Raw genomic sequence first — 14,677 nt, 5'->3', positions numbered from 1 at the left:
TCTCTTGTGGGTAATTGTGACTCAAATTGTGTAGGGAACATGATTCTAAGATGTTAGTTTCTAGTTATTGTCTCTCTTGGGATTCAAGAAATTTCTCTTGGATTAGTAAGAAGCAACCAATGGTGGCATTGTCCTCTACTCAAGCAAAGTACAAGGCAATTTGTTTTACTACATGTGAAGGAGTATGGTTAAGGGGAGGATCCTATGGCAAATGGTATTATAGGATGAAGATCCAATTGTGCTAAGTTGTGCTAATTAGAGTTGCATCACCATTGCCAAAAATCTAGTGTTTCATGCAGACGCACCAAACATATAGAGATCTGGTGTCATTGTATGTGAGACTTGATCGAGGATGGGATAATGGAGATCCAACAAAGGAGAATGGAGTGGCTAACTTCATTTAATCCCTTTCAAAGGATTTGCTCCAAGTTAATCTTCAAAGACTCAGCATTGGACCAAGGAGGTAGTTCACTTGTGAGTGGACATTGAGGGGGCTGTTAAATATGCTCAATGTCCCACCCTCATATGGTGCCACCATTGATCCATGGTGCTCAAAGTTGCAAGGCCCCCATTATAAGAAGAAGCCTTGTATGAGTTCTAACATTGATTGGGCCTTGACTTGTAAGTCAAATGAGGTCTATATGACTAGATGGCAAAATTTGACCATTGTGGATCTAGCCTTTGGGTTAGATAGATTAGTTAGCAACTCAAGGCACATTGCATCAAGTTGTAGGATAAGGGAGTTATTAAGGATCCCTATCTTTAAGCCCACTCCTAGTTGAGGGGCCAATAGACTAGACCTAAGTCAATTAGGTTGGTTAGTTGGTTAGACTGACTAGAAATTAGTTGGGTTAGTTAATCAATTAGTCAATTAGTTGATTAGTTGATTAAGCTAACCAATAGTTAGGTTGGGTTGGTTAATTAGTTAGTCGATTAGGCCAACCTAATCGATCTCTCATGCTATAAAGGGTGAATCCCTTCACAACCATCATCTATCCATCTTTCACCTAGTTAGAGTTATCCTAGCTAGCTTGAACTCATCACCTATCTTTTGTCTAGATTGCCATCTAATCTTCACCGTGGAAGCACACGGGTGGACAAAAGCCGTCTTTGTATCACTTGTTTGAAGATTAAAAAGTAGTTCTTTGTTCTTCTCTTATCTGTTGCGTACTCTCCATCTCTTCCTCAGATTTTGTTTGTTGTAGCATGTAATTTATTTTCTTACAATAGTGCACCTAGTCTACAAATTGTAAATTTTATAAGATTACTTATCTTACCTGAATGTTTAACAATTTCAACCAAATTGTTAGTTGATGCTTAATAAGAATAATTATCTTGCATGGAAGTTTAAGACGATGAATTTCTTGAAGACCAAAGGTGTTTGGAATTATAGAAGAGATAATATTGTGGTACATGAAGTTCCTCTAGAAAATGCTACAATAGAGCACATAAAGGATAAGAAGAATTGGGATCAAACACACAAAAAAATAGTGATATATGTGAATGCCACAAATAGCATGATGGACTATTTCCAGGAATTTGAAACCCTCACTATTGAATGGAAGAATCCAACGAGCCTATTTGCAGTAAATGCAAATGCCAAAAAGCCACAATCAAGTTAAAAGAAGGAATTTATCCATCAATAATTATGCATTAAAGATTAAGAGTATTATGAAAGCTCTTGGATTTGTTAGTGTAGTAGTTGATAATAATGATGTTATGTGTGCATATTTAGATGGACTTAGAGATGAATAGCTTTAGTTATCTAGGAATATTAAGGATATCAATCTATGAATACTAAGGATGATATCCTTGACTTTGCAAATTTTATTTTTATGTTAATACTTGAGGAGAAAAATCTTGGTTTGGATTCCTCTTTCTTCAAAGCAAGAAAAAATGGGAATAGGTATTACTATTAGAGGTAGAGGTCATGGGACCGAGGCCAATGTATTAGTCATGGACAAAGCTTTGATATACAACAAAATAAAAGGGGATAGTCTTGAGGAAGAGGGAGCCAAAGAGGGCAAGCTATATGTTCTAGCAACAAAATTCTAGTGATTACAAGTAATGTCTTCATTTTGGTAAAAAAGGGACATTTCTAATAACTGCTTCATAAAAAAGGATAAAATTAGAGATGGGAAAAGGTAGTAAGGTAACTATGCTTCTACTATTAGAAATAATGATGACAAAAGTGAGCAATTATTTGTTATTAAAATTTTATGAATAGTATGATTATTTATGGTTCATTTAAGATTGATGTATAGTCTATTGACTTTTTTGCCTCTAACCACATGACTTCTCATAGAGAGTGGTTTTGAGAGATCAATAATCTAGAGTCTCAATGCTATGTGGTGACATGGATGATATAGTTCACCCCATTACTCACATTAAAAGTGTTGTTTTGAGTATACATGATAGTAAAACAAAACTCTTTGTTGTTGTGTCACATGGACCAAACATAACTAAGAACCTAGTTTCTATTGGTCAAATGGTAGAGCAAATACTATAGATTCAATTCATATCTAATGACTATTATATAGAGGAACCTAGAATGGTTGCAAGTTAATTGCAAAAGTTAAACATCCTGATAATTTTTTACCCTTAATGTAAGTCTACCAGAAGTGAATGTTGCTATGTTTACATAAGGTCTAGGTATTATAGCCAACATTGAAATTTAGCATAAGCAACTTGGTCATGTAAATGTGATTACCGAATTTTAGAATTGATGGGATGCTTAAAGTATGTGCAACATGTTAATTTGCAAAGAAACTAAGGGATGCATTTCATATCAAAAAAGTCATTTGAGTTGATGCATTCTAATGAATGCATGGGATCCTGCAAATATTACAACTATGAGTGGTTGCATGTATTATGTCTCTTTCGTTAATGCTCATACTTGACAAGTATGGATTAATTTCATGTATCACAAAAGTGAAATGTTCACTCGCTTTAAAAGCTTTAAAGCTTTGGAGAAAAGGAGATTAGGTTACATACCAAATACCAAATGTCAAATGGAGGAGGCAAATATTTATATGGTGAGGTTTCTACTTTTTAGGAAAAAAATGGTATACATAGGCAATTTACATATGGATAGACTTTATAGAAAAATGGAACTATTGAGTGAACAAACATGTTATAGAGGTGGCTCATGCACTTATGTCTAAAAGAAACTTACCTTATTACTATTAACTTGAAATAGTCATTGGGACTATATACATTATGAGTAGGATGACATCCATAGTGGTTGTACATGGTATGATATAATTGACATATCATCATATTTCTCTCATGATGATGTGGATTCAAGTGGCTTTAAGAAAATCTTGAATGAAGAGTTTAGGATTCCAACTATTAAGACACCTGGTGTGAGGAAGGCACAAGAGGATGCTAAGACACTTGGTAGTGATCTAGGTTTATGTAGGCCAACCAAAGTGAAGAAGGCAATGCAATAATTGGCATATGATAGCTATATAGCTCATTATTGTGCATACATGGCTAAGGTTATGTAGGATGTAGAGCCCACTAGTTTTGAGGATGCAATGGGTAATAATTATTATGATCATGCCATGGATGAAGAAATGTCTGCACTTAAGACAAATGGCACATGAAATTTGGTGCATTTACTTGAAGGCAAGAAAGCTATTGGTTGTAAACATGTTTACAAGGTGAAGCATAAGTTGGATGGATCTCTTGAGGACTGTAAGGTACGATTGTTGCCAAAGGATATGCATAGACTCATGGCACTGATTATTGGGAAACTTTTCCTCCAATGGCTAAAATACCTACTATGAGGACTACTATAGTAGTGGCTACTTCAAAGGATTGGATTGTGGATCAAATGGATGTTAAAAATGCATTCTTACATGGGGAGCTACACTAGTTTATGTGGAGTAGCCACTTGGTTATGTGGATGAGCATTATCCTAATTGTGTATGCAAGCTACATAAGGCCTCATATGGGATGAAGCAAGTACTAAGGACATGGCATGATGTGATTGTAGAATAACTTGTTAGCATTGGGTTTTGTGGGGCTCATGCAAAATACTCATACTCTACATATATGAGAGTGATGGAGGTATTGTGGTCATCATTATAAATGTAGAGGACTTGATTGTTGTGGGTGACAATGAGATAAAGATTGATCATGTGAAGGGTCTTCTCAAGGCTGAGTTTGAAATGAAGGATTTGGGAGAATTACACTATTTTCTTGGCATAGAGATTGGGACTCCACATGGGATATGGTTATCACAAAGAAGTTATGCTCTGGATATGCTAAAAAAGAATGGTGTGGTTGTTTGTAAGTCAATTTCTATACCTCTAAATGTTAATGTTAAGCTTAGTGCACATGAGGGTGACTTGCTTGAGGATATCACTATGTATAGAAAGATTATGGATAGCCTTATGCATTTGACAACCACTGAGATAGACCAAAACTACATAGTTGGATTGGAAAGTCAATTTACATAGCTTCCATAGAAGCCACATCTAGTTGCACTGCAACAAACATTGCACTATATTAGTTCCACATTAGATTACACCTTGTTCTATACTGCAAGTGTACCATTGGACTTGCACGATTACATGCATGTCCTATGATGTAGATGTATTGTTGGACTTGCATGGTTACATAGGTATAGATTGGGCTTGTTGTATTTCATGTAGAAGGTCTGCCAATAGTTTTTATGTTTTTCTTTAGGAGTATTGGTGAACTACTTGGAGCAACAAGAAATAGTCCACAATAGCATTGTTTAGTACTAAGGTAGAGTACAAGGGTGTTGTACTTGCAACATGTGAGATAGTGTTATAGAATCCGAGATACACGCTCGACTTTCTTATATACTTAAAATAAATATAGTGAATATTATGTTGGCACAAAGGGAGAATAGATGAGAGAAAAGAAAGATGGAGAGAGACAGGTAGAGAAATTGGCAACACACTAGGGACTGGAAGATGGGCTAGTCCCTCCCCTTGTGGAGCTATATTATTAACAAGGAGCAAGCTCCTCCGTTACACATAAGCCAGTTCTTACTTGTAGATCTTGAAAACAAGATCAATGTTCCTTGCACGGTATACAACCAGCTAACACTTGCACAACTTGAAAGTTGGCACATTTTGATCCTTCTTGAGTCTCCTTCTCTCCTACATAATATGTGTAGGGCTCTCCTCTTAGCACTTGATTTCAGCAAAGCTTCCGCAGCACTCGCACCTTCTCTTCTCCTCTTGGAACTTGATTTCAGCAGAGCTTCCGCAGCACTTGATTTCACCAGGGCTTTTGCAGCACTTGCACCTTCTCTTCTCCTCTTGGATACATGCAAAGTGATGCTTCCTTCACCTCTCCCTTACACCCAAGGAGAGCCTCCTCTTTTATAGGCTTTCAAGAGCTTCTCTTTGTGGAGAGAGATTTGAGTTGATCTTCATGCAAGATGTGGTTGTTCCACTCTACAGCACTAATTTCAAGATATCTCTTTGTGCGTTGTTTGGATGAAAAAACCTCCAACACAAAAGTTGTAGATCTCGTTGTTTTCAATAACCTGCGTAGCCCGTTTTTAGAGATTGTTCTTCTATTGCGAGATATTTTTAAAATGGATTTTCCAAAAAATAGATTTTTAAATTGTACTCTTAACTTGTGGTCCATGCAACCACCTTGAGTCATAGATAAGGAGAGTTCATTAGATTGCCTTGAGCCTCAACCTTAAGATTGAATTCCACACAAAATCTTGTGTCATTTTAGACCTTAGAAAGAGAAAATCACTTCTCTCCTCACTTCTGGAGGATCACGTCTCTCATCTTTCTTAGTGAGAGAATTCCCTCTCTCGTCTTTCTTAAAGAAAGAAAAGTCCTTAAACCTTTACTTGTAGGGGAGAGGATGACCCCAAATGAATGCAATGCTCATTACACACAAGTAAACATTCCCAAGCATCCTTGGATGCACACATAAATACATATACACAATGCTAATGCACTTCCTCTTCTTAGAACTCAATCCATCTTCATTTATGTGTAACTCCTTGGTTCTTATGTACACTCTTACACTTGGCAGACACTTCTTTCCCCCTTCATAACTTGTACTACGTGTACCAGATATCCCCATCATAGTGCTCTGATCACCACATTAAGTGATGCACTAGGAATACTGGTCTCTAAATGGTCTCATGGCCATGCTAGATCATCATCAACACTTAAAGAAAAGTGAGTCATTAATTTATTGACATGAATTTATTAAATAGAGAATGCATAATAAGCAATCAATTTAGTGACAGATAGCTTAGCAACACAAGCTCCTTGTGATAATTTGGGAATGCAAGTCATGAAGAAGGTTATCATCTACTATGATAACCTTAGCATCATTCAATTGGCCAAGAAACTAGTAAATCTTATGCTGACCAAAGAGATCCATTACCATTTCACTTAAGAGTACATTTTGGTAGGAGATATTGTCTTGGTTTACATCAATATAGAGGATTAGGCTAAAAATATTTTTACCAAGGTCATAGGATATGCGAAGCTTTGTCACTTCAAGTCTATGCTTGGAGTTCATGATCTCATGTTAAACTCAAGGGAAAGTGTTGAGATATTGAGCTTTGGATAAGTTGGCATCCCCACTATATGCCTTGGTGATGTGGTAAAACTTTACTCATTGGTGTGTTAGGTGATCAACATGAAGGATACGCCAGTGATTCTATGGTGGGACTACACCCATCTATTCCATTCTTAGTTATGGCATGTTCATTGTGGCAACTCATCCATTCTTAGCAAGTTCACATTTATGGCATGTTCATTGTGGCAACTCATCCATTCTTAGCAAGTTCACACTTATTTGTAACCACATGTATATATATCTCAGTACTTTCATATTAGTCATTTATCATATTGTAGACTTAGTCGTTTGTGTGTGGAATAAGAACAAAGAAGAAGAAAAAGATTCAAGCCCTACTTCTCCATGGGCTCAAGTCTCCATTCTAGGTGTATGCATGTGTGTGATACTAGTTACTTCATCTCTCACCCCTCTTGTTTGTTTACAATCTTTCTCACATACCACTTTGCTACCTCATCATCTTCCAAATGCTCTCAATCTACTCAAATCCATGAAGCTCAAATGGTCCTATGCAAGCAAGCAAGGCGTTGATAAGCTTTCAAGTGCACTTTGCTTGTGCAAGTCCTATAAATTTATACTTCTTATGGGGTTTTTAAATGTTTTCTTATTTCTAATTGATTCTCCTAATCTTCCTTAATCTCTCCTAATCTACCTTAATATATTTATATACTATCGATTCCTCAGGATCAACTTCCCTCTAGTTATGTGTGTTTTAGGATAAGCAAGTCACACAAATAGGAGATTAGTTCCTCATTGTCCCATCCTATTCAACCATGCAAGCCTCCTTTTTTACCACATGGGGAGAATATGACTACCATAATTGGATCAATTCAAGTAAAACAAAACCAAAATGTGGGCTTCAATGAGATCTCAATGGCAGGATATTGGATGGAGACTCTCATTCTTGCAAGATCTTGACTTGCTTCTAACTCAACTATCTCTCACATAGTTGGCTTATACTCCATACTATAAGCCATAGCTTTTCTCACACTCCTTAAGCTAATGCAAGTAAGAAAGCCAAAAAATTCAAGAGGTATACTAGACTCATTTACTTTTTTTTTTGGCTTGTAGTCTAAAAGCCTTCAAAGGTTTGATGGCGGCTTAATGATCTATATGGTGCTCCTCACGTATACTTCTACTACTCCTTCAAATCCAATCCAATTCATTGTGTCTCCAATGATCAAGAGGAAAGATAATGAAGAAGGAGAAGAAAAGTATGGAGAAGAGCTTCTCCAATGGTCCCTCACACTCTCACACACACTTTTCATTCACTCTCAATCTCTCACTCTACTACTCTCTCTTGCTCCATCTCTAGCTATTATGGTGCACAAGAATATGGATAAGAAGGAAGAAGAGTGGGAGCTCCAAAAGTTGCATGCACAAGGATGAAGCTCTCTATTCAAATTTATACATTATATATATTAGGATTTGGTTTTAGAGTTCCCATTTAACTTGGACACCCTCACCCTTTGTCTATTATTATGATAGGTTCTTTTCCCTTTCTTATACACTTTGGCATTTGTTAACATGGTTTATGTAAAAATGAAAAGAGATTTCTTGCAACCTTCCCATTCATTGCATGTGTTCTAAATGTAACTTTGGGTAAAAATATAGTGCTCTCACTAAATATTTACAACAAAAAATATGTCTTTATCGATAAGTAACAAGTTGGAAATATTATAGTATCACCTTATGGATGTTTAATGACTAGATTAAGACATTATGATTATGATCCAAAAAATATTGACTCTAGTATCTTTCCATCTTTTTCATCCTTCTTATTTATGCTTCGACTCATATTTAGTACTCTTTTCTTGTGAGGGTTGACACTTGCATCCTTCTATCCATTGAGATAAGGTCCTCTTTAGCAACTCCTTAGTCCCTTTTTAATTGTTTGGAAACTTTTGTAATAGTTTCTGCATAAACATAGGTTCCCATTTTCCTTTACAAGCTTATTCCTTTGCAAAGTTGATCCTTAGTGGATGGATCCTCAAACTAGATGAATGGTATCTAAAGTCTTGGATAACCACTTTAGAGTTGATCTTTCTAGTGTACTTTGCACATTTCTATTTGTAGAAAGATGGCATTGAAGATGGATAATTTTTTTTTTTGTGTACCCTTTCATAGTTGTAAAGTAGTGGTCATACTGTATGAAAATTCAATATCATTGCACCACCATAAGCAAGAGCAATAGTGCTACTACCACCCTTTTGATATACAATGTATAACATTATCATTATAATTCATGAAAAATAAGCAATGAATGGGAGCTTCCCCATTGATAAAATTGTTGCTTGGTCAAGTAGATATTTGATCATGATTATCAAGAATTTATCCACATTCTACTACTTTGACCAAGTCATAAGGAAATTTTATATTTTTCTCATTTGACATGGAGTGTGCATTGAGGGGAAACATTTATGAGTGATAATTTAACTTTCTTTTACTCTAACCTAGTCTCATGAATAGTTCCACTTTCTAATTTTCACACTCATTCTTGTCAATAAATGTGTTCTTAAGTGATAGAGCACATTAATTATGCTTAGTAATTTATATTTTTTTAACTCTAACCTAGTCATGAATAGTTTCACTTTCTAAATTTTTGCACTCATTCCTAACCAAAGACTGTCAATAAATGGTTCTTAAGTGATACAGAATCTTAATTTTATTTATTTCAACTAAAAATGAAAACTTGCAACTTGCAACTAATAAAGTTCTTTAGATAGTTCAACGAGTAAATGAATTTACCAACTTTTATTTATTTCAACTAAAAATGAAAACTTGCAATTTGCAACTAATAAAGTTCTTTAGATAGTTCAACGAGTAAATGAATTTACCAACTTGCAGCTAATAAAGTTCTTTAGATAGTTCAACAAGTAAATGAATTTACCTAACATGTAGGTTGTCTTTACATGCCTTAAGTAGTAAATTCACAAACATCAAGGTGGAAAAAAGTTAAGAACAAAGTTACCTTTGATAGTCACAGTAGTGCATAAACATCAATGAGTGATATGTCATCTATAACACACTTGTGCTTCTAGTTGGATGATTTTAATTTAACAAATCTAAATTTCCCTTCATATTTTGAAGTGACATCATTGAGTTTTCAAAAGGAAAAAAGATGGCAATCAAATCATGCAAATGTTTAGTAAGTTTTCTCGCAAGTAAAGTAGGTATTTCACAATGAGATATGTTGATGATTAGCTCCTTACCTTGTTTATTTTGATGTCTAAAAGCAACCTAGAAGTGCATACCCTCTACAAAAAAAATAAAACTTATAAAGAAGTAAAAATACCCCAAGTCAATTTTGTGTGGCTAGAATAATATGCTTGCTCCAAGGATTATGTAGAGAGGATGTAAAGGGGGGCTAATAGAACAATCAAAGCTAGTGTTTAGTGATGGCATGTACTAGTCAATCATTACTTGGCCCTTTATGGTGATGTTTTGAGGTATTGCATATCCCTATCAAGATGAGTATACACATGTTAAATTAGGAAATGACATAATAAAATTTGCATTTCCATTATTAGACTTGATTTGAATGCCACAACATTTTGAGTATACTTTTTGCATGCCCCCACATATTAATGTGACTTTGTGGTGTCCACTCAAGGGTTCAAGTCACATTTCCTATGTCATGCTTAGAAATCTTGAGTCATTGAGCTTTCACAAGTTTTAATCATGGAGATAGTGACTATAAAGAATTGGTGAACCTTATAAAACATAAAGACTTCTTCTTTGGTATTGCTAGTGTACTTCTCCACATGTCACTAGAGAAAGAAACCTCTGAACATGAATATGCCACATCTACTAATAATTTGGCAACTATTTTTCACAAGGTTCCACCATAGCCTTCGTGAAGTCTTTAGGAATTCTCATCCTCAAGCTACATAAGATCGTTATGCATTCAATTGCTCGTTGTTATGTCTTCCTCAAGGGGGTTCCCACCAATTTGAAAACAAAGGATGGAGTATGGAGAGAGACTGTGCTCATTTGTGACACGATGCTTATAAAGAAATGTATTATAGACAAAAATATAGTCATGTTGATGCTACTAGTTTTCCTCTAACATTTTCAAATTATAAAATATGTGTGCATATCATTGGCATCTAAGGTCTAATCACTTCCATGGAGCTCATGAGGTTGTCATAACTAACGCATGCATCAATGATTTTAAAACCACATTGGAGATCAAGTCACTAAAAATTTTGACATGATGATGTTTCATCATAAAACCATTTTTTTAGAAACCATGGTTGTCAATTGAGAACCCCATTGCTTTCACATCTATGCTCTTTTGTACATGCATGCTTATGATTTCTAATCTTTCCATAATGAGAGAGACCTTCATATTATGTGGGAATAAGGCTTAATACAAAGTTATGTGCACTTTCTTAATTAAGACAAACATATCTATATATAAAGAACTCAACTTGAGGTTTCCTTTTTTTTAAAAAAAAGCAACAAACTCTTGTTGTTAGAAGAAAGTAAAGATAAACATCCCTAAAAGAAGTAATCAAGCCTTCAACTCAAATATTAAAATTGTAACCCAACTTTCTTTTATCTTTAAGTAGTTCAACACCATGTCGCACTATACTATCGAGACTACTGACAAGGTTTACCTTTGCTCAAGCTATAACTTATAAATAAAAAATGTTGGTTTCTATGAGAGCTCAACCATGGGACATTGGATGGAGACTCTTATTCTTCCAAGAGTTCAACTTGCTCTCAACTCAACTATATCTCACCTAGTTGGCCCGTACTCCAAACTCCAAGCCATCTAGTTCTCCCCTCATACTTTCTTATGCCAAGAAGAAAACCCAACAACTCAAGGGGTGTAGTAGAATCACTTACTTACCTTTTCCACATTGTAGTTTGAGTGACTTCTAAGGTTTGACGGTGACCTCACAATCCATGTGGTGCTCCTCAAGTTGATTCCTCCACTCCTTTGAATCCAATTTAATCCTTGTAGCTCCAACAATTGAAACAAGAATAAGAAGTAAAGAAATGTATGGATAAGAGCTTCTCTAAAAAATCCATCACACACTCTCTCTCAAGGGTTTAATATGTGTAAATCCTCTATATCACATATGCTCAAGTCCTACTTAAAAATACCCTTATTTCTAAATTTTCTTTAAACAAGGCACGCCCTCTATCTATTCAATTTGTAAATAATCCATTCATATGGTATCATTACTTGTCTAAAAAAAGTATAAAAGTGGTATTTTAAAAGTCCATTTTGTTGAACCCACATCACATATCCTTACATATTTATGAATGAACCCTTGGGGCTCACTTTCATTCTACTTCTCACCCTTCAAGATATAGAAGAAATAGGGGAAGAAGAGAAGAGAAGCAAGAGAAGAAGATGTGGGTTTCACCCTCCAAGGCCCTCACTCACATCCTTACATATTTATGAATGAACCCTTGGGGCTCACTCTCAACCTCTCATTCTACTTCTCACCCTTCAAGATATAGAAGAAAGAGGGGAAGAAGAGAAGAGAAGCAAGAGAAGAAGATGTGGGTTTCACTCTCCAAGGCCCTCACTCAAGTTCACTCTCAATCTCTCTCTCCCTCACTCTTACGAAATGGTGCACAAGAAGATAGATAAGAAGGAAAAACAGTGGAAGCTCCAAAGTTTCACACACAAGAGTGAGCTCTTTCTTCCAATTTATAAATGATATATATTAGGGTTTGGTTTATGCTCTTTCAATTAAGAAGGGAACCCCTACACTTTTTCCACTAAGATTATGACCAATTCCTTTTGGTTTTACATGCACTTTTCCCTTTATAGATATGGTTTGTGTAAAAACAAATAAAGATTATCCAATAACCTTTTCATTCATTGTAGGTCTTCTAATTGTAACTCTAGGTGATATTACAAGTTGCATGAGAGTGAGTCTTGCTCAATAATGAATATGCATTTATCCTTAATGAGTTGGAAATATAACATGAGTACCGTATGGATGTGTAATGACTCAAATAACATATCAAGATCTTTTAAATTTTATCACAATTAAAATGTTTTGACTCAAGTACCCTTTGATATTTTCTAGTCCTTCTTGCCTTCCCTTCAGATTTCCTTTAGCAACCTTTATCTTGTGAGGGTTAACATTCACCCTAGCCAAGTGCTCGTCTCATGGCATGCTTCTTTATTTTAGTGTGATGGTGTTCATAGAGATCCATATGGAACTCATATGATGAGAGGAAAATGCAAGGAATGGTTGTTGCTCTCGAGGGGTAGATGGCCAGTGATATTGAGAAATATCTTGTTGCATCTTTAATTCATGTACATAGAAGTTGTACTCTCCTTGGGGGTGTGTCTAACTAATAGTGCAGTGATAGGATGCACATGTAAGTGAAAATGGGATGCAAGTGTAACACCAAGCTATAGAAGCCTCTTAGTGTGTCTCCCACACTTGAGGACCAAATTAGTGATGGGGTGGGTGGTGCAATAGAAGTCAAGTGATAGGTCCATCAAGCAAGCTCAATATGTCCTACTTTGATGTGTCCTAAACTTATGAAGTGGGGAGGACAAGGACTAGGGGGGTTAGAGATAGAGCTAGCTAGTCAAGCTATTAGGCATCTCTAATCTTGAGAACCCTTAGGTGTAGTGAGTGTGAGTGGAAACAACACAATTGGAGCTTTTTCTCTCTTTTTATTGATTTTTTCTTTTCATTTTACTTTTCTATTTTTGAAAGATGTGATGTCTATAACTTAACGAGAGGTTGCAATTTTTGGAAAAAGTAACCTTTGCTCAAAAGATACTCTTTCACTAACTCCCATGTCAGTATAGGTGGTTCTAAAATGAAGGGATGTGTATAGCACGTGACCATGTTCCTGAACAAAGCAACACAATATGAAGTGAATACCAGTGCTCAGAGATGAAGTGATGGCGTTACAACACAATCGATTCCAACACTAGCATCAAACAAGGGTGGGGGTAAGCCATCTTCATACATGATGGGATTTTCATTTATCGGCAATTTGATCAACAACCATAAGCAGATGCATGTAATGATTTGCTCAAGAATGGTCATATGTAGCTACATGGATAGGTAGTTATACGTCTTATAATTTATCTTTCAAGAAAAAGGTTATGGAAGAAATGCACTCCACTTATGGCTAGTCATTTACGTGTCTTCAAGACTTATGAAAAAAATTTCAAAATCTTTTATTGGAAGGGATTATGGATTGATATGAAGGATTTTGCTCTCCATGTCTTTCATGTTAGCAAAATAAGAACAACACGTGGTTTATTACAATCACTGCTTATTCCCAAAGGTAAGTGGACATGTATCTATATGGACTTTATTTCAAGCTTGCCCACTACCAAGAGGGGATGGATAACATCTATGTCATGGTGGACAGAACTGCAAAAGTAACCCATTCTATCCCAAAAGGATGGATCTAGGTAGTGCTCAATTTCTTAATGAAGCTAGAAAAATATTCATTTAGATCCTAGGATCTTCCACACATACATTAGGGATCCTAAGAAATTATATGTGCCATGCTTCTTGGGTTCATAGTCAAGAGTAGACAGCTCTCAATGTTCTTCTTCTTCATTATTCATCACACTTTTTCCAACTAAGTAACACAAAGTACAATGTACTACAATCTAAGTCAAGTAGTGTAAATAGACTTAGTCTAACTATACCAGCTAAGTCTGACCAACTTTATTACACACACATGTCATTCAGTTAATCTATTGCTGATGGATAGAGTCAACAAGTGGTAGGTAGACTGAGCTTGCATATCTCAACACTCCCCCTCAAGCTCAAGTCACTTCATGTATCCCACGCAATGATCTAAAATGAGTGAACTTATCTCTACCAAGGGATTCAGTAAAGATATCTGCCACTTTGTCTTCAATCTTCACATGTATGAGGTCTATCCTACTTCCATGCACCATTTCTCTAATGAAATGGTAATGTACATCTATGTGCTTTGATATGGTATGATAAATTGGATTTCTTGCCAGAAGCACACTGCTCATCTTATCGCAATATAGCTTGATGGTTTATCCATCAACGTAATCATCCATGCAACCTCACATGCAGCCAATGTTGCACCCTTGTATTCC

Source organism: Lygodium microphyllum, unplaced genomic scaffold, assembly GCF_053477565.2.
Source record: "Lygodium microphyllum isolate KBCC unplaced genomic scaffold, Lygodium_microphyllum_v1.1.10 scaffold_122, whole genome shotgun sequence".
Classification (NCBI taxonomy): Eukaryota; Viridiplantae; Streptophyta; class Polypodiopsida; order Schizaeales; family Lygodiaceae; genus Lygodium; species Lygodium microphyllum.
This window is presented reverse-complemented; position numbering follows the sequence as displayed.